The sequence below is a fragment of the Mus musculus genome, chromosome 2 (assembly GCF_000001635.26).
Source record: "Mus musculus strain C57BL/6J chromosome 2, GRCm38.p6 C57BL/6J".
NCBI lineage: Eukaryota > Metazoa > Chordata > Mammalia > Rodentia > Muridae > Mus > Mus musculus.
In genome coordinates, this window is record NC_000068.7 from 30,686,655 (window position 1) to 30,712,537 (window position 25,883).

General features: G+C 53.3%; 1 long non-coding RNA gene across 1 annotated transcript; it reads left to right on the forward strand.

Annotated features, from left to right (window-relative positions):
- The first annotated feature begins 542 nt into the window (after window positions 1–542).
- Window positions 543–2,389, forward strand: LOC115489511. Its single transcript, XR_003954019.1, has 3 exons — window positions 543–1,051; window positions 1,625–1,940; window positions 2,361–2,389. It is a non-coding gene; the product is annotated as an uncharacterized LOC115489511 (long non-coding RNA).
- Window positions 2,390–25,883: the final 23,494 nt, after the last annotated feature.

The window sequence follows — 25,883 nt, forward strand, 5'->3', positions numbered from 1 at the left end:
AATAGCTAGGCTCTGTGGACAAGTGTGCTATGGTAGAGGAGACAATGGATACAGGGACATTGTTTGGCGCAGCAGGTAGAAGGTAGCCACGGAGGAGTGGCTGGATATGGGCAGCGTATGGTGCAGGAGGGGGAGGGGAGGAGGGGCGGTGGGCAGATTTTGAAAAAGAAGGGACAAGGACAGGGTGACCCAAGGCACTGGGAAATTTGTTGGGATCCAGTCCTGTGTTGACCCTTCCTCTGGCTTCTCAGTTCCCCTAGAGCCCCTCCCTACTTCTAGGGAGCCCGGCTCTGGATACATCTGCACCTGCACCAGGGCTTCCGCCCCTATGTCTGGAACCGAACTCTTCACCCAGGGGTTTGGGTTTGGCTGAGGCCTGGTTATGTCAGAACCCGTGCCTGGGGAGGAAGTAGGAAGTTTAGGTGTCCTCCACACACACCCTCCGCTCACGTCCTTCCTGGCGGTGTGCTGCCTCCCCACTCCTTTCTTCCCCATCCTTCCTCCCTTTTCCTCCTCCTCCCTCCTCCTTGGCTCTGTCCCCTTCTCAAAGAGCACCCAGATGGGCTGGGCCGGTCGGCAGGTATAGCCTCAGCCAAGTCCTGCCCTAACTCTGCGCCCTTGGCCCTGTCAGGCCCAGGCATTCGGGACCCCGCCGCCTGGTGCCCGCCCCTCCCCGCAGCTCCGATTTTCAGCTTGGGTTTGATCGGCTGCCAGGATCTCCCAAATGTCAGCAGCAGCATTCGCGTCTTTAAGAGAGCGCCCGAGGCGATCTTTAAGCGGGGAGGCTGGGGCCGGCGCTGACGAGGGAACGCTGCTGACAGCCACGCTCGTGCCTCCCCAGCCAGCTTGCAGAGCTGCAGCCCCGCTCTGGGCCTGGGCTCATTTTGAAGCCTGGGATAAAACCAGGCTAGGCCAGGAGTTGAGTAGCAGGACCCCTGCTGGAAGCCAAGAGGGCCAGGCATCCATAGATTAAATACAGAAGTTTTAAGAGCTGCCCAAGGGGCAGAGAAGGGCAGTTCCTCCTTCCTCACCTTGAAGGGACATATTCAGGGTGAGGAGACAAGGGGAAAGCCCCAAACTTTGGCTTAGCTGTTGTTCAGAGCTGTAGTGAGAGCTGTGTGGCCTTGGGAAAGTTGCTGGCCCTCTCTGAACTTCAGCTCTCTCATCAGAGAGGGTGCTCAGGGGGCCAGAACACTGGTATAGAATTGCTGGGGCATCAGGGTCACAAAGAGAGGAACAACCTAATGGGGCATGTGGTGGGTACCCCAAGAAACCCCCCCCCTTCTCCTGCCTGCTCCTACAGGATTTCCTGCAGCTCCCTCTCTCTTTCTCTCTTTCTTTCTCTCTCTCTCTCTCTCTTTCTCTCTCTCTTTCTTTCGTTCTAAGATTTATTTCTTTGTTTCATGCATGTGGGTATACCATCGCTGCCTTCACACACACCAGAAGGCGGCATCAGATCTCATTACAGATGGTTGTGGGCCACCATGTGGGTTGCTGGGAATTGAACTCAAGACTTCTGGAAGAGCAGATAGTGCTCTTAACTGCTGAGCCATCGCTGCAGCCCTCCTGCAGCTTTCTAAGCAGTTTTCTGATAGAGGCTGCCATCTCTCCCTTTCATCCTTAGGTCATGGATGGTCCTGACTACCCAACTTCTCAAGCATCCAATGTCCTCAGAGAAAGGGAGACCAGAGGTCAGTTCCCATCCAGGGGAGATGTGCTGGGAAAGTGGCAGCGTGGACTTCCTGTCCCTGAGATGCAGCCTTTCTGGGACCAGGCAGAGTGGCCACGAAACTGAGAGAAGGTGGTGTTGTCCAGCAGGGCCCAGGATTGGCATCTCACTCATCAAAGCATGTTCCAAACTACGGGAACAAGGCTCAGAATGGCTGTGAAATAAAATCAGAATGTGTGGATGAAGGGTGGGTGGAAACATAAGTGGACAGGTAAAAGGTGGGAGAGGATGGCTGGGTGAGTGGCGAGTGGGTGGACACCTGGGTAGATGGATGGGGACTGGATGGATGGATGGGTGGGCAGATAGGAAGGTAGATGGTAGGTGGGTGGGTGTGTCTGGAGATAGTGAATTGAGGTCTTGAGGAGGTGGGTAAATGGCTGGTTGGACGACTGGATGCTGAGGTGAATGCCTAGGTGGGAACTGGGTAAATGAGAGCAGAGAAGGTGGGAAGAAAGATGGAAGGAGGAATCTGTACATGGGGGTGACCCTGATCGCCAGTGAAGACCACACTCAGAAAATGGTAGCTTTGTTTGTCATGATGGGACCTGGAAGAGGTCATCTGGGTCTCAGCTTCCTGGTGTGTCTACAAAGGGCAATAGCATGTGGACACATGTAGTCTCCCCTCCCCCAGCCTGAAACCTGCTTGCTCAGGGGTGGAGCTTCCCGATCAATCGTTCTGCCACGCCCACTGCTGGAACCTGCTGCTTTGCTGCTTGGAGCCATACTCGTGGTCACCCTGCTACTGGACTCTGAGATTATTTGGTGGGAATCGGGCCCCTTCCCCTGCTTCATAACTGCGTGCAGAACAGTAAATTTGAGCTTTGATCAGAATGCCTGTCTTAGCTGCATCTCTTTCTCTCGTTGCCTAGCCCTTCTTCTCTTCCAGGTTTCCAAAATGCCTTTCCAGGCTAGAACCCAGGCTGTGATCTGCTGGCCGGACACAACAGACACACACATTATACATACACACACATACTACACACACACACACACACACACACACACACACACACACATACTATACATACACATACTACACATACACACTATACACACATACTACACACACACACACACATACTACACATACACACTATACACACATACTACACATACACACTATACACACATACTATACACACTACACACCACATATATCCCACACATACCTCCACACACAAACTATACACACACCACACACACTACAATACACCCTTCACACACACCACATACATTCCACACTACGCACACACTACACACCACACACATATACACTATACTCACACATATCACACACACACACACACAACTACCTACCACATATATCCCACACATGCCCCCACACACAAACTAGACACACACCACACATATATACACACTACACACATGCCCACACACCACACACATATTACATACCACATACATCCCATGCATATCCCACACACACAAACTACACACCACACATACACTACACACACCTACACTACACATACACACACCCTACAACCACATCCTTCCCACACATACCCCCACTCACAAACTAGATACACAGTACACATACACCCCTTACACGTACATATACCACATACATTCCACACATACACAAACTGTACACACACACCACACATGTACACACTACACCACACACACACACACACACACACACAGAGTTCTGACCCTCAGGAACCCCTGACTGAGGCCGAGGAGATGGCTCAGTTGGTAAGGGCCCTGTTGTTAATAAGTAGACTGACTTGAGTTTGGAACCCTAGAGTCACATTTTAAAAAGCTGTGTGTGGCCACACACAGTCCCCAACTGTGGCAGGGAGGGAGGCAGGTCCATCCCTGGGCTCTGTCGGTCAGTCTGGCCAACTGGTGAGCACTGGGTTCAGTGAAAGATCTGGTCTCAAAACTAAGGTGGAGGACAAGAGAAGGTGTCCCCTCCCTCCACACTCTTGTGCATGCACGTGTGCGTGTGTGTGTGTGTGTGTGCGTGCGCGTGTGTGTGTGTCCTCACGCGCACACACACAGCCCCTGTGTGTCCTCATCACCATGACCTGGCAACACCACGCCCTCCAAGCCCCACCCTGCTGCATCCTGTCCTGTGATTAGCTTCCTCTTTCCTGTGCCCACAAGGCCCTGCTGTACAGTTCCTGGAAACATTTCCTGGGAATTGTGCTCACAGCACAATCCAGCAGAGAACACCCACGTGTGGGAATAGCCTGGTTCATTCAGGCTGGAGCTAGGAGGCTGTCTCTAAAGTCAAAAGTGGATTAAGGGACTGGAGAAGGACTCATCCCCACCGGGCTGATCATCCCTACCGGGCTCAGGGCTTGCCTAGCACGCATGAAGCCCTGAGCTGGGTCTCCAGACTTGGATAAACTGGTTGGGTGGCACAGGCCTCAGTCCTATCACTCTGGGAAGTAGAAGAAGGAGAGAGAAGTTCAAAGGCGTCCTTAGCTAGCCGCCATCGAGAGGGAGGCTAGCCTGGGAATCCCCTTCTCAACAGGGGAGGGGAGGGAGGGAGATGATTTAGGGGGCAAGTGCTTGCCATGCAGGGCCAAGGCATGAGGATTTTGAACCCCCAGAGCCCACACAGTAGTAGCGCATCTATAATCTCAGTATTCTTTAGAGAGATGGGAAGTGGCGAGGAGCCCAGGAGGTTCAAGGACTGACCAGCCTGGGCATTCGCTGCAGGGAGCAAGACCCCGTCTCAAAACACGTGGAAGGTGAGCTGGCTAGTGTGTTGTGTTTCGTTTTGTTTTTAGAGACAGGGTTTCTCTGTGTAGCCCTGGCTGTCCTGGAATTCACTCTATAGACCAGGCTGGCCTCGAAATCAGAAATCCGCCTGCCTCTGCCTCCTGAGTACTGGGATTAAAGGCGTGTGCCACCACAGCCCTGGCTAGTTTTATGTCAACTTGACACTCTGGCAGCAAGCCAGAAGAGAATTTCCTTATTTGGTGATTGATGTGGGCGGGCTGGGCACATGTGTGGGTGGAGCCAACCCTGGGCTGGTGGTCCTGGGTTTCCTAAGAGAGCAAGCCACGCCCAGCAAGCCAGTAAGCAGCACTCCTTCAAGGCTTCTGCTTCAGCTCCTGCCCTGGGTGCCTGCCCTGTTTGAGTTTCTGTCCTGACTTCCTTCCAGGACAAACTAAGGACGTGGAAGCAGAAGTCACGGACGTGGAACCCTTTCCCCCTCAACTTGGTTTTCATCCGTAGTGTTTCATCAGTCCCAGCCGGAAGGCAAGGACCAACCCCTGAGGTTGTTCTGACTGCTGCACACATACAAGGGGAGTACACAAGACCATGAGCACTGGACCCCCAAGAAAACCAAAGTGGGTTCCAGGCCCATCCTGGCCTTCTGGGGACTGCAGTGCAGACCCTGGTGCCATCCGGTTAGACCTCAGAAGTTGAGGCCAGAACTTTGGAAGATGTTGCAGTTGCTTGAAGGCAGGAGAGGGACTGGAGGCCCTTATGAGGCAGAGCAAGAGGTGAAACACAGTTGTCTGGTGGTGCTGTAGCTCAGGGTGCAAGGCCCTGGGTCTACCCCTAGACATAAAGGAAACAATCAAGAAAAACTCCACCCCATCAGGCAGGCTCTGGGGGTGCCTGCCTTCTCCTAGTCTTTGATCCTGACCTATTTTGAGCACCCCAGAAGTTCTACTCAGATGGTGGGTCTCCTGCTGCTTGCTGGAGACCTCTTCCCTCAGGAAGCTGCCACAAGGGTGATTGAGCTGTCAGTACAAATGACAGGCTATTAGGTCTGGAGCCATTTTGATCTGAGGTTGGCCAGGGTGTTCCTGTGTTCCTGTACATAGTGGGGACTGGGGGATTCTGGGGTTGAGGGCTTTCTCTTGTTCCTCAACTGTCTCCGACTCTGGTTAGAAAGGCACCTCCGCCATCTGTCATCCCTCCCCCACTCCCTTCTCCGAGGCCCGGCTGTGACTGGGGGCTGGCGTGTCTGGTAAACAGGCGGCTGGCAGGTCCCCAGGGCCTGTGGGTGACAGGCCTGGTGCTGGCACCAACCCCAGGGCAGCATGCCGAGGAGGAGTGGAGATGAGTTCTGGGGACCAGGGAAGATTTCCTGCCATGTCTGAGAGAGTCGTGGCTGTGTCCTGTCCCTGGCTCTCCAGACCTCCGTGGCCGCTATGACTGTCCACCCCTTCTCCAACGCTTCAGCCCCAGCCTTCACATCTTCCCTCCAGCTGCCTTCAGAGAATTCAAGTCAATATCTGGTGTGAAAGGCTGTCGGGTTCTCTCTACCTGGGTGAGGCTAGGCAGCCAGCTCTGTGCCCTGGGGAGCCACACTCCACCACCAGAGAAACTGAGGCCAGAGGGCAGGTGGAAGTGGGGTGCTGAGAGCTCTTAGGACTCCACCCCCAACCCTTCGGTCAGCTCCCTGCAGTGAGGGGCCGGGTGCCTTCGCCTCGGTTGTCTTATCTGGGGAATGGGAGGGAGGTCAGGTCTGTAGGAAAGGGGTCCTGCCAGTCTTTCTCAGCTCCCTCACCTCCCCTGGGGGAGGATGAGGAGGGGCAGGAATCTGTCCAGGTCGGTTCCCGGCTCCCCCTCCTCCAACACGGCGCTGCCAGTTCCCTCCCCTCCTCTCTCCTGCCTTCTGGCTGCCAGCCCCTCCCCACACGGCCCCAGACCCCAGCTGCGGTGTCTTTACAGCTCTGACCAGCCGCTCAGCCTCTCCGACTCCTCCCTCCCTCCTTGCTTGCCTCCCTCCCTCCCTCCTCTCCACTTCTCTCCAACATCCTTCCTCCTCCCTCCATCCTCTCCTCCCTCCTCCCTCTCCTTCTCTCCATCCTCCCTCCATCCTCTCTCATCCCTCCCCCCTCCATTTTCTCTCATCCCTCCTCTCCCTCTCTCCATCCTCCCTCCAACTCCCTCCTCCCCTCCCTCCCTCTTTCTCTCTTTCTCTCCCTCCCTCCCTCCCTCTCTCTCTCTCTCCCGGGGAAGAAAGGTCACGGTGCAGCTGATTACTCAGAGCTCAGTTGCTGTAGCAACCGGCGGGGGAAGTGGGACAGGCTGGCTTTGAGGACGCGCGAGGTCGGCCGCGGGCGGCTGGAGCCGGCGCGGGCCCCGGTGCGCGGGAGGCCGCCTGCAGCCCGGTTCTGCGCGCTGCGGCCCGGCTCCGGGTTGCGGTTTTAATGAGGAGCCCGCGCCCCTCCCGGGACTGCTAGGAGAGAGTTTCTGCTCCTAGTCTCGGTTCCCCCGGCTCGGTGTAGGTATCCGCCCTCCGCCTGGGTTCTGCCAGCGCCTCCTTTCTTCTCTCCCAGCCGCGTGAGAGCAGCTGCCTCCCCCTGCGTGCGCCCACCCACCCCACACCAGCTTTAGCCAGGTGTCCAAGGAGACCCCAACACCCTGTCCATCCCCCTCAGCCTTTGTTATTACCAGGGAGACCCAGCAGGAGACAGGTGCACAGGGGCTGGCTTAAAGACCCACCGTGAGCGAGCCTGAACCTCTCTCTAAGCCCTGAGAGCCTAGAAGACTCGGCTGGATTGCTGGAGAAAGCCAGACCCCTGCTGTCCTTGGCTCCTCTCCAGCTAGCAGCCAGATGAGCAAGGTTAGAAGAGACTGGGTTAGCAGGGGTCCAGCCTTGACAGGAAGGGAAGAGGATCCAATCCCCAGCCTGTCACCTCCACCTCCACCACATACACACACACACACACACACACACACACAGCCTGGGGAAGTGACCAGGCCACTTTAGGAACCGGTTGACATCTTTTTCAAATGTTAAACTATGGCTGGGAGGTGTATTGTCAGAGGTAGAGCATTTGCCTAGAATTAGAGGGAGCCCTGGGTTCAAATCCAGCATCACACCTAAAAATTAGAATACACAGTTATTTACCCCAATCATTCCACTCCTAGGTAAGTGTGTCAGAGATAGGAAAACCAATGTCCGTACAAAGAAGGGTCATGGATGCTCAGGGCGCCACTATTGATACAACACAAATCCCGGAAGCAGCCCAAGGTGTGCCCACCACTCCAGAAGCTGCGGAGCATGAGAGAGCATAGCCTGCTTGCTCAGATTTCTCCAACACTCTAGAAAATGCTACCTGATCTATGAAAGCAGAGTGCAGTTCTGAGGGTGCTGGGGGCCTGAGAAGGACTACAGAGGGGCTCGGGAATCCCACTGGGCCAGGCTGATTGCTTCCTGGGTGAACAAAGGAAAATAGAGGTTCCAGCCGCACAGGTCCCTACTTGTACAGTCACACAGGGAAGAGAGGCCCTAGCACGTGCAAAGGTCCAGTGGCCAGGGTGGGATCAGTGAGGGGAACATTGCAGGATATCCTGTGGCCCCTGTATGACTCTAGCACCCTTGAGTATGGTTTGCCTGAGTTTGTGCTACCCTGCTCTCAGGGATGCTGCTTGCTGGTCCTGGGCCTCCGAGTCTTACCTGGTAAATGTGTGCATTTAATTCTGGTTCTTCAGTTCGATTCCACTGATCAACCTGTCTGTTTTTATGCCAGTACTATACTGGGTTTTGTTTTTGCTTTTTTTTTTTTTAACTATTTACTTTTTTATTTTATGTACATTGGTGCCCTGCCCACTGTGTGTGTGTGTGTGTGTGTGTGTGTGTGTGTGTGTGTGTGTGTAATCCCCTGCAACTGGAGTTACAGACAGTTATGATCTATCCCATGGGTGCTAGGAATCGAACCCTGGTCCTTTGGAAGAGCAGCCTGTTGGGGCCTATCAGAACTCACTGAAGGAAACCTAGGATGCCCCCCCCCCCCCAGTCCTCAGTTAGAACCCATCTGCCTTTGGATTTTGAGACTCTGGGTACCTTTGCCCAGCTGCCTGGGGTTCAGGGAAGCAGCCTCCTTGGCCTCACTCCAAGCCTGAGAACCTGGCACAGTCCAGGTGGCCAGAGCTATCTAGCAGGGCCACCCCAAGAGGGAGAAACAGAGCACTGAGGCTGGCAGGTTGAGTCCAGGGAGTCTTCAGTGGATGGTGGTCTGGCCTTCCAGCCTAAGCCACCAACCCAGTTCAAAGCAAGCAGGGGGCCATTTCTTCCTTTCCTGAGCTGGGACTGGCTCTTCTGCTGGTGCTGCTGTCCTCTGCCAGGCCAGAGGGGTTCCCACCCTCTGCTCACTGGGTGCATGACTGACAGTGAGGGAGGTATCCATCAGACCTCACTTGTTCTGCACAGAGCCTTCAAGGAGGATGCACAGACATTACCTCAAGGGAGGGGCTGTGTCAGTCCCCACCTCCGGTCACAGACAAGGAATGAGACAAATACAGAGCCTCCCCTGGGGCTGGGCCAGCCTGAGAACCCCTTACTATGCTTTCTTTGCCTCTGGGCTCACACAGCATTCAGGTTTGTAGCAATTAGAAGCAAGAGCTACACAGAGAGACCCACCAGTGGCTGTCTAGCTAGAGAGCTCTGGCCATTCTGCCCTTAATGCCCTTCCAAGTGCCCTTCCAAAGCAGGGCACTGCTGTAGGAGGAGAGCCAGGGCAGCCCAGGGCCTGGGAGGAGACTGCTGAGCCAGCCTATCGGGGCAGGTGTCAAGAGAGGCTGGAGAGGTCTAACCTGAGGCTCCAAGCTGAAGGTGCCCTGGTGCCCTGGAGACAGAGACGGGAGGCATATGCAAGAGTCCCGGCTGGGCCGACAGCAGAGAAAAACCAGACCCTTGAAAGGGGGGTGTTTCAGAAGTGGAGAGTCCTGGGAGGCGAAAGTCGGTGAGGGCTGGACACACTAGGCTTGTAGACATTTTCAGTGTCCTACTGAGAGTCCATGGAAGGCTTTAGGCAGGGGAGTGGCACGTTTAGAAGCACTTTCCAGAAACATCTCTCTGGCTGGCGTGAGTGAAAGTGACTGCAGGGGCAAAGGTGGAAGCAGCCATATTATCAAGGGGGCCTCTACAGATGGGGGCTGGAACGGCTTGGCAACCGGCAGGGTGAACTAACTGACAGAAAAGATTCAGACCAGGGATTGACTGGCACGTGTGTGGGAAGGGGAAGAGGGCAGTAAGGATGGTGGGCTTCACACTGGATTGGGGGGGGGGTCAGAGATAAAGTCTCTGCATCCCTCTCTTCCAAGTGCTGTTGCATATCCTCACATACTGCCTTGTCCCCAGGGCTGGTGCTCTCTGACTCCATCATAGCACACGTCTGAAGCATGTACACTGTGGCATGTATGTGCAAGCAGTGCAGCCTCCCAGCCACTGCAGGCTGTGTGTGTATGTATGTGTGTGCAGGCTGTGTGTGTATGTATGTGTGTGCACATACGTTTAACATGGAGTATGTGTGGGCAGTGCCGTGGCATGCATGTACCATGTTTGTGTGCACATGTGTGTGTATATGTTTGTATACATGTGTGCATGTGTAGATGTTTGTGTGTACATGAGTATGTGTGCATGTTTGTGTGCACATGTGTATGTGTGCATGTTTGTATGCGTGTGTGCATGTGTAGATGTTTGTGTGTAAATGAGTATGTGTGCATGTTTGTGTGTACATGTGTATGTGTGCATGTGTGTATATGTGTATGTGTACATGTTTGTGTACATGTGTGCATGTGTGCATGTTTGTATACATGTGTGTATGTGTACATGTTTGTGTGTACTGTGTATGTGTACATGTTTGTGTGCATGTGTGTATGTGTACATGTCTGTGTGTACATGTGTATGTGTACATGTTTGTGTGCATGTGTTTGTACAGAAGCACTGTGAACCAGCAGGTTCCAGAAGGCACCAGAATCTTTGTTTGTGAGGTTTCCAGATCTCCCCTGTATTTGTGAGGTTTCCAGATCTCTGTGTTTCCCAGAAGCTGATGCCGAGGCCTAAACTCTCTGCCCACAAAGTGGGGCTTTACAAAGCTACAGTGCACACTGGATAAGCAAAGGACATGGCTGCCACTACCACACCAGAGGAGCAAGACAAGCATTAAGCTAATCAGATGTCTCCCCTGGGAGTCTGTGTGTGAAGCAGACCTAGAGATGGTCTTGGGATTCATAAGGATGTCAGGCAGTTTGAAAATGACTGACAGAAGCTGCTGATGCTGTGGTACCAACAAGGAGCACACCTGTGTTGGTTTCCATGGTAAAGGTGGCAGAATGGGAGTATGGTCAAGAGGTTCTAGGGGTGTTGCTTCATCGTGTCCCCAGGGTTAAGTGTTAGAATCCCAGTCCCACTAGCTGAGAAGCAGGGTCTTTCAGACAGGGCAGAGTTGTGGATACTGTGCCCTTAGAACAGATTAGCTCTGGGCCAGCAAGATGGCTCAGTCAGTTAAGGCAATTACTGCTGAGACAGAACCAACGTCTGAAAGCTGTCCTCTGACCTGAACACACAAGCCATGATACACTGTGTGGCTACACACACACACACACACACACAGAGAGAGAGAGAGAGAGAGAGAGAGAGAGAGAGAGAGAGAGAGAGATCCTCTGCTGCCCAAGGGTCTGCTATGCAGGCCTGCCCCTTCTTCATGCTCTTCCATGAAGCACTTTCCATCGAGCTCTACCGCAGCCTTTCCCAGCATTCACCTACCTCTCACATCATAGGGGAAGTTGGATTTAGCCCAGACCTTGTAGGGGTTAAAGTCACCCCACGGCCATGGTCACCAGTGATCCACAGAATCACAGGAGCTGGTGGCACCAGGATGGGAGGAAATGCAGCAGGGGTAGGGCCTGGCTGCCAGGTCACAGCAGGGTCTGGCAGGGCCCCTTCCCAGGAAGGATAAGAGATAAGAAATGGCCTGGTGGACAGGAGGCCAGATGAGTCACAGATCTCTGGCTGCAGAGGGTCTCTGCCATTTCCCTCCATACAGAGGATGGCCATGGTGGTATCTGCTTAGCCCAGGACTTAGTCCTGCCTGCCTCCACCAGCATACAGCTGGCACCAAGAATGTGCAGAAAATATTTGGTGGCTCATCCTGGGCATGAATGAATGTGTGAGTTAATCAATGGGTGAATGGAAAGTTTTAAATTTCATCTCATGTAGTATGTATGTATGTATGTAAGTAAGTATGTATGTATACACAACAAGTGAAGGTCAGAAGACAGCTTGCAGGACTTGGTTCCAGCCTCCCACCATGTGGGTCCTCAGGATAGAACTCAGGTTGTCAGGCTTGGCAGCAAGCACCTTTACCTGCTGAGCCATCTCACTGGCCCAGGAAAAACTTCTGTCATCTCTTCCCACCCTTAAGTCAGCTAGGCCGGAGGATTTTGACATTGGGTTGTAGAAGCAGCCCCAGTGTCGCTTCAGGGTGGCCAGTAATACAGGATATCAGGGTCTACTCCATGCTCTGAAATCTTATTGTCTCCTGTGAGGTGCTGTTAATGCCAGTTTCTCAGGGGAGGAAGCAGAAGCCGGAGAACACAGTGTCACTCTGGTGGCCCAGCCAGTGACCCACAGAGGTGGGATTCTCACTCCCATACATAAGCCTTACTTAAGCACACATTCCTAGACTGATGGCAGAGTTCATTCATTCACCTGCCAATCACTCATTCACTCACTCATTCATTCATCACCCAGCATCGACCAGGAATCCTCAGGGTGCTATGCCCCAGGCCTGGGCATTGTGTCTGCAGCAATGAAGGAAAGGTTTGGCATTCCTGTCTGTCAGCATGCCACTCAGACATGACTGGCAGCAAAATACTGGGGTGCAGAAGGCCATGGGAACCTGGTGGCTTCAGGGCACTGGCAGACTAATGTGCACCCTGCTGGCTGGAAGGGTGTCACCAGTAGGGAGGTTTGTACAGAAGGCAGAAAGCCAAGGTCTGAGGAAAAAGAAAAAAAAAATCAAAACTGGTTGTCAACCTTCCTGGAGAAGTCCTGTGGCTCTGTCCAGGGGCTCCTGACCTGGGCTGTTCACTGATGCCTAAGACGGATGAGACTGAGACTAAATTGGATTCCATTATCACTCTACCTGTGGCCAGGAACCAGGCTCCCATGCTGGGAAGAGTGAGGGTCCATCTGTGTGGGGAGGCTGCTCCTGATCATGGGTCTAGTGTCTACAGTATAGAGAGGCACTTTGTGGCTAGCGAGCCAGCTCTGTTGGGACACGGGAGAGCCTTTCCTTCATTTCTGCTCCCTGCCTGTTCCCTGTGGGCTGGGCCTTAAGCCCAGATTGGAGTGTTTAGGATCGAGTCAGCAAAGACACCTCTCTGGGCTTCAGGTCAGATGCAGAGCTATGAGGCGTTTAAAGTCTCTGTCCTATTTTCTCTTTGAAGGAGATTAGAAATCTAAGGATTTCTCTGCACGTGGCAGAGGGTCCTGAGCACTAGCCTGTAACTGCTGCCTCTAATCAGTCTCTTTGTCACCTAGAGGGTACAAGACATGGAATAATGCCCCTACGAAGCAGCCAAAACCATCCCAGGCTCAAGCCTAAGGACTGTGTCCCTGAAAACGTGAAGGACTCAGCTGTAAAGCCAGTGACCTCAGCCTGTGCGTCCCTATGCCGTGCGGTGTCACCCGAACCTGTGGGCCTTCTGCCCAGTATTCTCTCTACCATTTCACCTTTGGTAATATAGAATAGAGCTCCCCGCCCCCAGTTCCAATGAGGTACCTTGTTGCCAGGCTAAGTACTACATGTCCCAGCCTCCTTTGCAGCTAGGGGTAGTCATGTGATCACATCTGACCAATGGGACACAGGTGATGACTTCAGCACTCTCCAGCTTGCCTTTAAAAGGAAATGGAAATACTGGTGACTTTAGGGGACTTTAAGCCCTGCTTGGGTCCCCACCAGCATACGTGGGAAAGAAAAGAGGAGACATGCTAACCCACTTTGGCCTTGTGCACAAAGAGATGGTGTATAAAGAAGGAGCCCAGGTCCTGGACCCCAGTTCCCGAGACTAACAACAGGAAAGCCTCTAACAGGCAAAAAACAATGTAGGTTCTGCTGAGGGTGATGGGCCAGCTTCCAAACTCAGAGGCTCAAAGGTTAGCAGGCAAACGGGAGACTGAGCCCAGGCACTAGAGGTGGAGACAGGAAGATGAGGAGTTCAGGCCAGGCTCAGCTACAAAGAATTCAAGGACAGCCTGAATTCTTTGTTGTCTATATGACACCATAGACAGACAGACAGACAGACAGACAGACAGACAGACACATGTATGCACGTATGTCATGGGGCTGAACAGGGACTGACCCTGCCCACAGCAGGTGCTGAGCTTGTGATTTCAGCCTGATGGGTGAATAATTCAGCCAGTGGTCTGCTATGGTCCCAGGGAGGAACTAATCTTGGGAGACTTCTCAACCCTAAATGTGATTAGGTGTTCCTGCTCTGAGGAACCATGGTGTTTATAAAATGCCACCCCAGTCCACTGTAACCTCTGACCCTGACCCTTTTCCTGGAAGTCAGCGGAGGAGCCAGCCTATTATCCTGTTCACAGGTGAGAGAACACTCAGGAGCCACACCACCTGACCAGTGTCTCACACACATGGGCCTTTGTATTCCTTAAACAACACTTTCTTAGTGTTCAGATACTATTTTAAAAAGTGTGTGTGTGTGTGTGTGTGTGTGTGTGTGTGTGTGTAGAGCAGTGGAAGATGGGAGGGGCATGTCCTGATGAATTTTTATATCAACTTGACAAAAGCTAGGGTCATCTGGGAATCTTAACTGAGAAAAGGCCTCCATGGGCTTGTCCAGTGGGCAAGTCTGTTGAGCATTGTTTTTGATTGATGGCTGATGAGGGAGAGCCCAGCTCACTGTGGGCGGGGCCATCACTGGGCAGGTGGTTCTGGGTGGTTTAAGAAAGCCAAGAGGGAAACCTGTAAGCAGCCTCTTCGGCCTCTCTTTCAACTTCTGCTTCTGGTGTCCTGCCTTGAGTTCCTGCTCTGACTTCTGTCAGTGGTGACTGTGGTCCCCTCTGGTATCTGTGGTTGTAAGCTGAAACAAGCCCTTTCCTCTCCAAGTTTCTTTTAGTATTTAATCACAGCAATAGAGACCCTAACTAAGATAGGGGACACAGGAGCAGGAGGAAGAGGAAGAGAAGGAAGAGGAGGAGGAGGAAGAAGAAGAAGAGGAAGAGGAGGAAGGGGGTCTCTGCAGCTGCCTGGCTTGCCAGTGATCTCACTCTACCTCTTGTGGCCAGATGCCTGCTTTCCTGGTATAAATAAAGACATTCCCTCCCTGTACATTTTCTGGGTTCTATTGCTCTCTAGCCCTCAGGAACAGCCTTGTGATAGGAGCCACATGCTTCTCCTTGCTCCTGGCCCTACCCCGTGTTCCAGTTCTCTTCCTGAGCTTCCTACATGGATAGTCAGGGGCCCTCAACCCTGCTGGGATGCTTCAGAGCTAGGACAGAAACTAAAGGGGTCTCCCCTCATCTCTCTACAATTACATAATCGATCGATTTCACAGTGGCTTTGCCCAGAGTCACAGGCAAAGTTCAGCTCTTCTTCATAGGCTTACGTGTGGGTGATAGAGATCCAGTAAAGCTTAGATACAGCCTGATCCAGAAATGTCCCATTATCTCTAGGCTACGTTGTCAAGTATCAATGGTGCTGATAGTTATACCATAAAAGGTTTTTTTTTTTTTTAAAGATTTTTATTTATTTATTTATTATATGTAAGTACACTGTAGCTGTCCTCAGACACTTCAGAAGAGAGAGTCAGATCTCATTACGGATGGTTATGAGCCACCATGTGGTTGCTGGGATTTGAACTCCTGACCTTCGGAAGAGCAGTCGGGTGCTCTTACCCACTGAGCCATCTCCCCAGCCCCACCATAAAAGGTTTAACACTCATTTTCAGTCAACTACAAGAGAAAGGGATTCATGGGATTATGCAGTCTCTGGGCAGGACCTTGACCCCAGTGTGCCTCGCTAGGGTTCATGGGGCCTGGGTCTGAGCATGCAGCCTTCCTCTTGGCCACAGTGTGTGAGAAATCTCAACACTGAAAAACCCCCAGGCTTGGCATGGAAGTCCACTGCACACACAGGGCACGAGTGTCCATCCCTGGCACTGCAAAAGAAAGACTAAAATAATCTGGACCTGAGGTGGCTCCGTAGTTAAGAACACACCGCTCTCTTGGCTCTCTTGCAGAGGGTCTCACAACAGCCTGTAACAGCCACTCGGGGAAGCCTGTGCCCTCTTTGGGGCAGGAAGGACACCTGTGCTCACATGCACATAGTCACACACAGACACATACATACACGTAATTTAAAGTGTCTAAAAATGAGATTAAAAACAGAACTTCAAACTCTTCCCCACTGGTTCTCAGTTCGTTTGCTGAGAGCCTGTACTCCACATGTTAGCCTGCACCCTACCTCGCCTTTGATTACCTTCCCAGACTGGGTACTCACTACCTACAAGGCTGCCCAGCCTTTTTAAACTCTGCCATCTCTGGTTCTGTCTTGAAAGCAACAACCATTAAATCAGTCTCTCCCCCTGGACCACTGACCAACTGCTCTCCCTGGAACAGGACAGAGTGTAGGCTCCCGGTGGGGGGTGGGGGGCTAGCGGGGGCGGGGATGGGGGTGGGGGAGCTGGTGACAGAGCACTGCTGAGAAGCCCAGGCAGCTAGGCCCTAGCTTGGCTTGCCCCTCCTGCTGGCTCGCCTACAGGATCTCTTCTCACCAGAACAGCAGCTGAGAAAGACAAAGATTTGCCCAAAGCAAACACATCAAGCCCTTCCACAAACACATGTCCCCCTAGACCAGGGCTCCAGAGACCACGGGGAGGAGAGACTTGGATAAGGCTGCTGCGGCAGAGCCTACGTGGAGAGCCCTCTGTGTCTGATTGGTTTTTTTTAGTTTATCCTTTGACAATCTCATAAGTATATATTCCGGTAACACTCATGGCCCGACTCGCTCTTTTTTCCCATCAACCCCTGACCTTCCTATCATCTCACCAAGTCACCCTTTCAATTTCCATGTCTCTTAAAGAAAGAAAGAAAGGAAGAAAGAAAGAAAGAAAGAAAGAAAGAAAGAAAGAAAGAAAGAAAGAGAAAACTGTATTTTACAAAATTATTTATTTTTATTTATTTTGGGTTTTTCTTTTCTCTCAGCAGCTCTCCACACAGGAGTTCCCTGGCTCCCTGAGCCCCTCCCACATCCCAGAGCCCCTCCCACATCCCAGAGCCCCTCCCACATCCCAGAGCCCCTCCCACATCTGGCAGAATGTTTTAGGATTTGGGGGGTTTTGTTTGTTTGTTTGTTTTTGACACAGGATTCCCCTGTGAAGTTCTGGATGTCCTGGAACTCTATAGACCAGGCTGGCCTTGAACTCATAGAGATCTGCTTGCTTCTACCTCCTGAGTGCTGGGATTAAAGGCATGCACCACCACTGCCCAGTCAGGCTCAGTCTTAAACTGACCCTATGCAAGCAACGGGGAATTCATAAATGCTCCATGTCCCTAAAATAGTATTTCTTTCTTTTTTTTTCTTTTTTCTTTTTTTTTGGTTTTTTTTGAGACAGGGTTTCTCTATATAGCCCTGGCTGTCCTGGAACTCACTTTGTAGACCAGGCTGGCCTCGAACTCAGAAATTAGCTTGCCTCTGCCTCCCGAGTGCTGGGATTAAAGGCGTGCGCCACCATGCCCGACTTTAAAATAGTATTTCAAAAGCCAGACATAGTGGTGTACAACTTTAATCCTAGCACTCAGAAGGCAGAGACAGGACAGATCTCTGAGTTCAAAACTAGCCTGGTCTACATAGTGAGTTCCAGGATATCTCAAAACAAAACAAAACAAAACAAGGCGGGCAGTGGTGGCGCATGCCTTTAATCCCAGCACTCGGGAGGCAGAGGCAAGCAGATTTCTGAGTTCGAGGCCAGCCTGGTCCACAAAGTGAGTTCCAGGACAGCCAGGGCTATACAGAGAAATCCTCTCTCGGAAAAAAAAAATAAAATAAAATAAACCATTGAGTATTTGAAGGACCTTCCCCCCACCCCACCCCCATCCCCTATAATCTGGTCCTTCCATCCTCTCCACCTAGTGGAAAGGGAGGCTTCTGGAGCCTGGGTGGAGTATGGTAGTGTCACCTGTTCTCAGCATGGTGCAGCCATGAATCTCTACCTCTGTTCACCGCAGACAGAAGCTTCTTTGACTAAGGCGGCCTGAGTCTATCAATGCAAATATAAATATCCAGGAGGCAGTTTGATAACATACCCATTCTGCAACGCAAAGGTAGTAAGTTTACCCCTGCTACCTATGGTCTCCCACCATGACTGGGTCCACAGCATCCTCCAAAGCCGGCCTCAGAGCTAAACAAGGAGCGGCTGGTTACAGCCTTAACAGAAATGCCACAGTTGCACCGGTCAGCAGCTCTTGCTTGGGAAGCTGGTATAGTGGCATTCATGATCCAACTCTAGCTGGCTTTCCTTCCCCCACCCCCCACTCCCACCCACCCCCACCCCCACTGTCTACATAGCAACTTCCAGCTCCTTGAAAAGCTATGTTTCTTGAGGCTGGGATAAAAATGCTTAGCTCTGGTAATTGCTAGAGGTCCCTGGACAGTTAGGGCAGGGACAGTGGCCCCTCCCTGATCCTAGGCAGGGGTAGGCATTGAGGGAGGAAACAGCATGACTGCAGTCTATTCTCACCAGCCTGCTTCTTCCTCCACTGTGAGCCTAGTCTAGTGCATTACTTTGCTTCCTCAGGCCTCAGTATCCCCATCTGAAGAGCACAGTGACAGTCTCCCCTCAGCTGGTCCTCCACATCATTGGCTATCTAACGGATTACTTTGTTTTTTTAAAGATTTATTTGTTTTATGTATAAGAGTACACTATAGCTGTACAGATGGTTGTGAGCCTTCATGTGGTTGTTGGGAATTTTTAGGACTTCTGCTTGCTCCTGTCAGCTCCGCTCGCTCAGTCTCTGCTCGCTCAGTCCTGTCTGCACCCCAAGTGCTTGAATTACAAGTGTGTGCCACCAGCTTGGTTTATTTGGTGCTATGGACCAGGCCTTCTGCATGTTCTATCTGCAGAGCTAGACTCCCAGCCCTTCCCCATGTTAAATAATTAAGTTGCCCTCCCATCTGGCCATTTCCAACCCTGGAGCCCATGGTTATCTTCCAGGTCTGCGTTTTGTGTGTACAGGGCCCCATGCAAAGCCATTCACACCCTATGGATCACCGACCCCTCGCACTCACCTCAAAAAGAAGTGCCCTAGCCAGGCCTGGTGGTGAACGCCTTTAATCCCAGCACTCAGGAGGCAGAGACCGGAGAATTTCTGAGTTCAAGGCCAGCCTGGTCTACAAAGTGAGTTCCAGGACAGCCAGGGCTATACAGAGAAACCCTGTTTCAAAAAACAAGAAGAAGAAGAAGAAGAAGAGGAAGAGGAAGAGGAAGAGGAAGAGGAAGAGGAAGAGGAAGAGGAAGAAGAAGTGCCCTAACAGATACATCAGAGCACTGGAGACTCTTGTCATTAGCCAGGCTTCCCCACCCAGTAGCATGGAAACTGCAAGGGAAGGCTGGCTCTCCCAAGAGCTCATGGGCAATCGATTTCCTCTGTTCCCTCTGCCAACCTCCTGCTTCCACCTTCTGAGTGTGGGGCTTATAGACAGGTACCACCATACCTGGTTTAACATGGTGCTAGGGATGGTCTCTTTTACCTCAAGATGGCCTTGACCTTGCTACATAGATGAAGATGACCTCACAGTGTTCTTGAATAAGCTAGATGCATCCATGTAGGGAGTCCTTTGGAGAAGGGCTGGGTCCCAGATGCAAAGAGCCCTTTTTCTGGAATCTGGTTCAAGGAATCTCAACCTTTCCTGTGCTTGACAGGCACCCAAGTGTGCTGCTGAACCTGGCCCAGCCCTCGGGAAGCCTGGCTGAGAAAGGCAGGAGCCCAGGCCATCCCATTGGCAAAACCCTTTGCCTGCCTTGTACGGTGCACACAGAAGGGAGGGCTGGAGTCCTGAATCAGAGTCCCAGTTCTCCAAGGACCACCACCTCGCAGGCACGTGCCTCTACGCTGACTGGAGCTGTATTTTGGGATGTGTGGACACCCATTGTGGGAACCAATAGAAAAGCTGATGGGGGAGGGGTGGGGCACTATGACTCAGAGGATAAGGGTCCTCCTTCAAACAAGACAACCAGTGTTGGATTCCAGGAACCCACATGGTAGGAGAGAACAGACCCCCCCAAGTTGTCCTCTGATCTCCCCACACCTGTCACGACACACGAGCACACACGTACATAAAATACATAGTATCATTATTTTTTTAAAAAAAAGCAAGTCTGGAACAGTGTGGTCACCAACAAAGGCCTCACTGGCTTGTGCCTGGGGACACAAAAGTCTCTGGAAGGGAACACTGCAGATTGTTCTGGTAGCAAAGGCTGAGGTGAGATGTGTCTCTTAGGAGAGGTGCCCCTTGTAATGGGGCCACTTAGCATACTGCTTAGGGGGTCCAAAGTGGGCTTGTGCCTCAGCTTGGTCCTGTCCCCCTGAATGACCAGGGAGTGGTGGATCTTTCTTTCTCTCTCTCTCTCTCTCTCTCTCTCTCTCTCTCTCTCTCTCTCTCTCTTTCTTTCTTTCTTTTTGGTTTTTTGAGACAGGGTTTCTCTGTATAGCCCTGGCTGTCCTGGAACTCACTCTGTAGACCAGGCTGGCCTCGAACTAAGAAATCCACCTGCTTCTGCCTCCCTAGTGCTGGGATTAAAGGCGTGTGCTACCACACCCCTTGAGTGGTGGATTTCTTAAGCTGAACTGCTGGCCCCTGGAAAAGCAGGCCCCACAGAATCCCACAGCCCAGTAGTTCCCCCACAACTCAGGCCACAAACTCGAGTCTGCCCAGGGTCTTCCAGTCCCATCAGATACAGGCCAGCCTTGTGCAGGCTTAGTATGGAGACAGGAGCCTTCTCAATTTTAGCCCTGTTGGATAGAAAACGCTCCGGGCATCCTGGGCAGGCCAAATGCAATTGTAACTATCTGAGCTATCCTGCCTTCTTGACTCTAGAATCCAGGCAGAAAGCAGGGAGACAAGCTTAGAGTGGCCTAGAGCAGGAGACATCACTGGCCTGTGCAGAGTCCCTGACTACCCCAATACATGGTCTTTTGAAAGACCAGCCGGAAGTGAGGGCTCCCAGGGCTGTCTTGGCTTTGAGAATGACTCTCAGATGGTTAAGCTTATTTGGGTCGAGAAGTTGAGGGTGGAAAGAAAAAATGGGAACCCCACCGAAGATAGGACTCCAGTGTTCAGTGTCAAGCTCTAGACAAGCCCCTCCTCCCTCCCCTCCAGAGGAAGTGGAAAGGGCAAGCCCCTGGCCTAAGGCCACACAGCAGGAGAGATTTGGACTCAGCTTTCTCTCTAAATTGCTGCCCTTAACCCCTTCCTAGTCGGCTCTCTACCCTAGGCATAGTTGCTCGCAGAAGGATGTTGATGGGAGGGAAAAAAGGAAAAAGCACCGGGCCGGGTCTTCCCACGCCCCCGTCACCCCGTCCCCTCCGCGGTCGAGCTGGGAGGTCCGCAGCCGCCTCTTGCGCAGCTACCCCCACGATGCTGCTGGAACCCGCCCCGAAACAGCTTTCTCACATCAGGACCCCGGGCGTGGGGACGCCTTCCGACCCACGAGGCCCCGGAGGAAGCGCTCGAGGACCTGTGGGCTGCACAGCGCCCCCTCCCCGCCGGGGCCACTGAACAATCGTTGGGGCGGTAGAGATGAACGAGTGTCGCGCGCCCTGTCCCTAGAGTGGGCGCGCGGGATGTGCGCGTGGGTAGCCCGTTCCGCGCCGCGGGCCTTGCTCGCTCCCTCGCTTGCTTTTTCCTTTTTCTCGTTCCTTTTTTTTTTTTTTTTTCCTGGAGCAGAGCCCGGCGCCAGGAGTCTGGAACCGGCCTGACAAGCTTTTGAGTTATGGGGGAGGGGCGGCGCGCACCCCCGCTGCGAGGCGCGCCCCGATCCGGCGCGAGCCCGGGCGGCGGCGCCAGCGGCCCCGAGAGCTGCGCGAACCAGGCCGGCCCCGGGCGCGGCCGCCCCCGCCGAGCCAGGCATTCCTTTCCGCTGAAGCTTTACCCTGCTCGCAGCGCCCCGGGCAAGCCGCCTGCCGAGCGGGGGCGGAGTCGGCCCCCCTCCACCCCCGGGAGGTTCTTAGGTTCCCCGCTGGTCTCCTTCACCCCAGGCTGGTGGTCCCTCCCACCCTAAGCTGGTCCCCCCCACACCCTAGTGTGGTCTTTTGTCCCTGCCTAGTTCCTCCCACCCCCAGCTGGTGCCTTCCCAGAGAATGGATCCCTGTACACTCTTCTATCCTAGCTCGTCCCCTTCACACCCTGTGGTCATCTCCCCACAGGTTGGAACCCCTCCCCCACCTCAATGTGGTTTCTTCTATCCTGGCCTGGTACCCTCCAGTCCCTGGCTGGCCTTTCCCTAGGCATTACTGCTTCCTCCAGCCAGAGAGAGAGAGAGACACAGACAGAGAAAGAGAGAGAGACTGGTGAATCCCTTTTAATGGCCTAGAGAGCCCTTCCTTCTGCTGGCAGTTGGTGCCCAGTGAACATTTCCCAAACTCTCCTTTTTCTCCTTTTTTCTTTTCTCCATTGTCCTTGGGTCTGATGGCACACAGGGCCTACAGAGTAGAGTGACTGGGCCACTAGCTGATCCGACTCAGGTCTCTGTAGCCAAAGCCTAGCTTGGGTGGGCGAGAAGTGCTTAGACTTGTGATTTACCAGAGGGAGAACTAGAGCCTTCCCGCAGCAGCCAGGATGCAGAACCTTTGGACCTCTGTGTTGGTTCTGTGCATAAGAATCTCCTATGTGCTAGCAGGGATCAGGGCTGGTCTCCCCATCAAGCCACCATGTCCCATACTCCTCTTCTCCCTTAGGGTACCCAGCCAGGCCCCGACCACCATCCCCTCCAGCCCAGTAGTAACTGTGCAGTACCTTCTGGCCTGTCACCAAGTCAGACCCATCTCTGTATAGCATGTGGACTTTCCCCTTAGGGGCTCTGGGCTCTGCCCTTGTGCAGGCAGGCTCTCTTAGAGCCTTGAAGGTAGCCTGAGATAGCTTAGTAACAGATCTGGCCTCCCTATATAAAGTTTCTAGAGACCCAGCTGGTCCAGACAGCATAAGGCCTACCCAGAGGTGAGCTTTCAGCATGGGGCCACTTGTTCATTCTTACGGAGAGGCTTACCAGGCCCCACAAGCCCCACTCCCAGTGACCCCTGACTGTAACTTCAAGAATGCAGGGCCTGTTCTGGGGCTGAGCAGCTTGGCCCCTCCCCGGTCTCCTGCCAAGCAAAGTGGAAATCAAGCCAGAACCAGCTGCTTAGTAGAAATTTCCAGTCTTCTTGGCATAGCTGGAAGAAGGGTTTGCTTGGGTGCACCTTGGAGGTGTAGCTGAGCAGGCTTAGTGGGGCTGAGGAGTAGAGGGACCCCCAGATGTTCCAGAAGCTGGCTTCCAACCCCCCAAGCAGCTGGGACATGGGACAAAGGCTGTTATCCTCTGTAACCAGGGGAAGCTCTCTGCTGTTCTGTTGGCCCTTCTCCTGGGAGTCCATCAAAGACAAAGGCAAGAACAACAGTGTAGAAGTCAGGCTGCAAGATCTGCCCAGAAGCACCCAGCACCACACTTTTTCTGGGAGAAAACTGTTTGCCCTAGTGACGGCCCACTTGCTGGGCCACATGGCTTCCCAGGGGCAAGTCTTGTTACTTCCTTGGTCACCAAGAAGAGCAGGGGCTTGAATTGAGGGTTCTTGGGACATGAGCAGAATGTTGCTTTCACAAAATTTCACAGGGCTGTGTGGCTGAGCTGAGTTAACTTCTCAGGGACCCTGTTCTGTCTGCCCATGCCCCTCATTTACCTAAGGGAATTAAAGCATCGCAGTAGGAAGAGACTGACTGAGTCCCAGTACTCTCCTGAACTATGTCAGAGGAGACAGTTAAGCATGGAAAGATAGATTGATGGATGGAAGGATGGATGGATGGGTGGGTGGATGGATGGATGGAAGGAAGGAAGGATAGGATAGATGGATGGATGAAAGGCTAGGATGGGTGGGTGGATGGATGGATGGATGGATAGAAGAATGGATGGATGGATGGATGGATGGATGGATGGATGGATGGATGGATAGAAGAATGGATGGATGGATGGATGGATGGATGGATGGATGGATGGATAGAAGAATGGATGGATGGATGGATGGATGGATGGATGGATGGATGGATAGATAGAAGAATGGATGGATGGATAGATGGATGGAAGAGTGGATGGATGGATGGATGGATGGATGGAAGGAAGGATAGGATAGATGGATGGATGAAAGGCTAGGATGGGTGGGTGGGTGGATGGATGGATGGATAGAAGAATGGATGGATGGATGGATGGATGGATGGATGGATGGATGGCTGGAAGAGTGGATGGATGGATGGATGGATAGGATGGGTGATAGGTGGATAGATGGTATGTGGGCGGATAGATGGATTAATGGAAGGGAAGGCAGGTGACTGAAGAGCTGACCCCTGGCCTGACCTAGGCACTTTGTGCTGCCTGCTGAATAGTTGGCTTCAGGCAGTCAGGCTTAGAAGCTGGGGAAATAAGAAAGGGAGCAGTGGCACCTAGACAAGGCTTTGGCCTGCAAGCCTTCCTCAGGAGGGAAACAGCCACTGAGGTGCTTGCCACTCAAGGAGCTTACACCCAGACTGCAAGATGAGGCCATTTTGTGACAACATGGTGGCACCGTGGGGGTACTGTTAAAGATAGGGGCCAGAGTTCAGACATTTCCTGGACTGACTGCCTCAGTTTCTCCATCGGCAAATGAGACCACAGCAGACACTGCACAGATCCGGTAGGACAGCTCATGGTAAGGACCTGTCCAGGATGTTGAGCTGGCCAACTGTGGTCTCTGACCACACTGTGTCACAGACCTATCTGCCAGGTGACTGTGGACAAGGCTCAGTCTCCCGGAAGGGCACAGTTGCGCATGCACACAGTTGCACATGCGCACACTCACGCTCTCCTGACCTGGGCAGCTTTGGCTCTTCTGCAAGATCATGCAGATGTCAGGAAGGCCCAGAAACACATACTCAGACTGTGCACATGGACATACTACCACGGTGCACACTGATGTACACAGAAACATGCCAACAGCACACATATCAGTGTACATGGACACATGCCCACAGCACACAAATCCATGTATAAGGACACACACATATGAACACAGATACCAAGTCCACAGCACACACATGCGTGCACATAGTTATGCTCTCACTGTATAATCAGCAATGCACGCAGACATGTCTCCCTATAGAAATTCTCCATTGCACTTGGCCCCTGGGTATGGACAACTGCCCCAGCACCCTACCTCCTATGTATAGACACAATGCCCCAGCACTCTGACCTCTACACAGGGTCACAGTCCAGGTGCTGGTGCACACAGACACATCTGCACACCACACACGGGCCACACAGAGCCAGGCACACTCGCCTGCAGCACACAGGCACACCCACACTCTGCAGCTCCCCGCACGGCAGCTCACACTCCTGCGCACACTCACACCCTTGCTCCGCTGAGCGCCAACTGTTGGCGCGCGGTGGGGGCGGGGGAGGGTGGCGGGGGATGAAGCCCACGACTCAGCGAGGAAGAGGGGCGCGGGGGTGCGCGGGCGGGCGAGGAGATGACAGCCCGCGGTCCCCCTCGAGTCCCGGCTCATGAATATTAATGCGGCGGTAATTAAAATGCAGGGACGCAGCAGGATGGATGCGGTGCCTCCGGAGCGCTCTGCGGCGCGGGCGGGTGGAGCGGCTCCACGGCCGAGGCCGGGCCGGGGACACCTGCGTCCCGGTCCCCTCCACCCCCGCGCCCTAGGGCGGGCTGCGAGCCAGGCCGCCTTCCCGGAGCCGCCTTCCTGCGCGGCCGCTGATGTCAGAGGCTCAAAACTTTCCGCTTCCCGCCCGGCGGCCTCGGGCCCTGAGTCATCGCCGCCCCCGGAGCCCTGGCCCGAGACGTGTTTGTGCAGAACCAGGCTCCGCTGGCCGCGCCTGACGTCAGGGCCGGGGCCGCCAGGCCGCACAGCTGGGACGATGCCACCCCCGAGGGGGGGCGGCTAGAGGAGAGCGCGCACCTGCGGTTCTAGGTTCAGATGCGACGCTGGCTGCCTGACCTTGGGCAGGGCCTTTTTGTCCCTGGGGGACTCTGACTCCCGGATTTGCTTCATAGCAGATGCTCCACAAGTCTGCACAGCCTTGTGAGGTGCCTTGTCTCCTGCCTCTGACCCCACCCAGTACTCCCGAGGCAGGAGAATTGCTGGGAGTTCAAGAGACAGAGAGA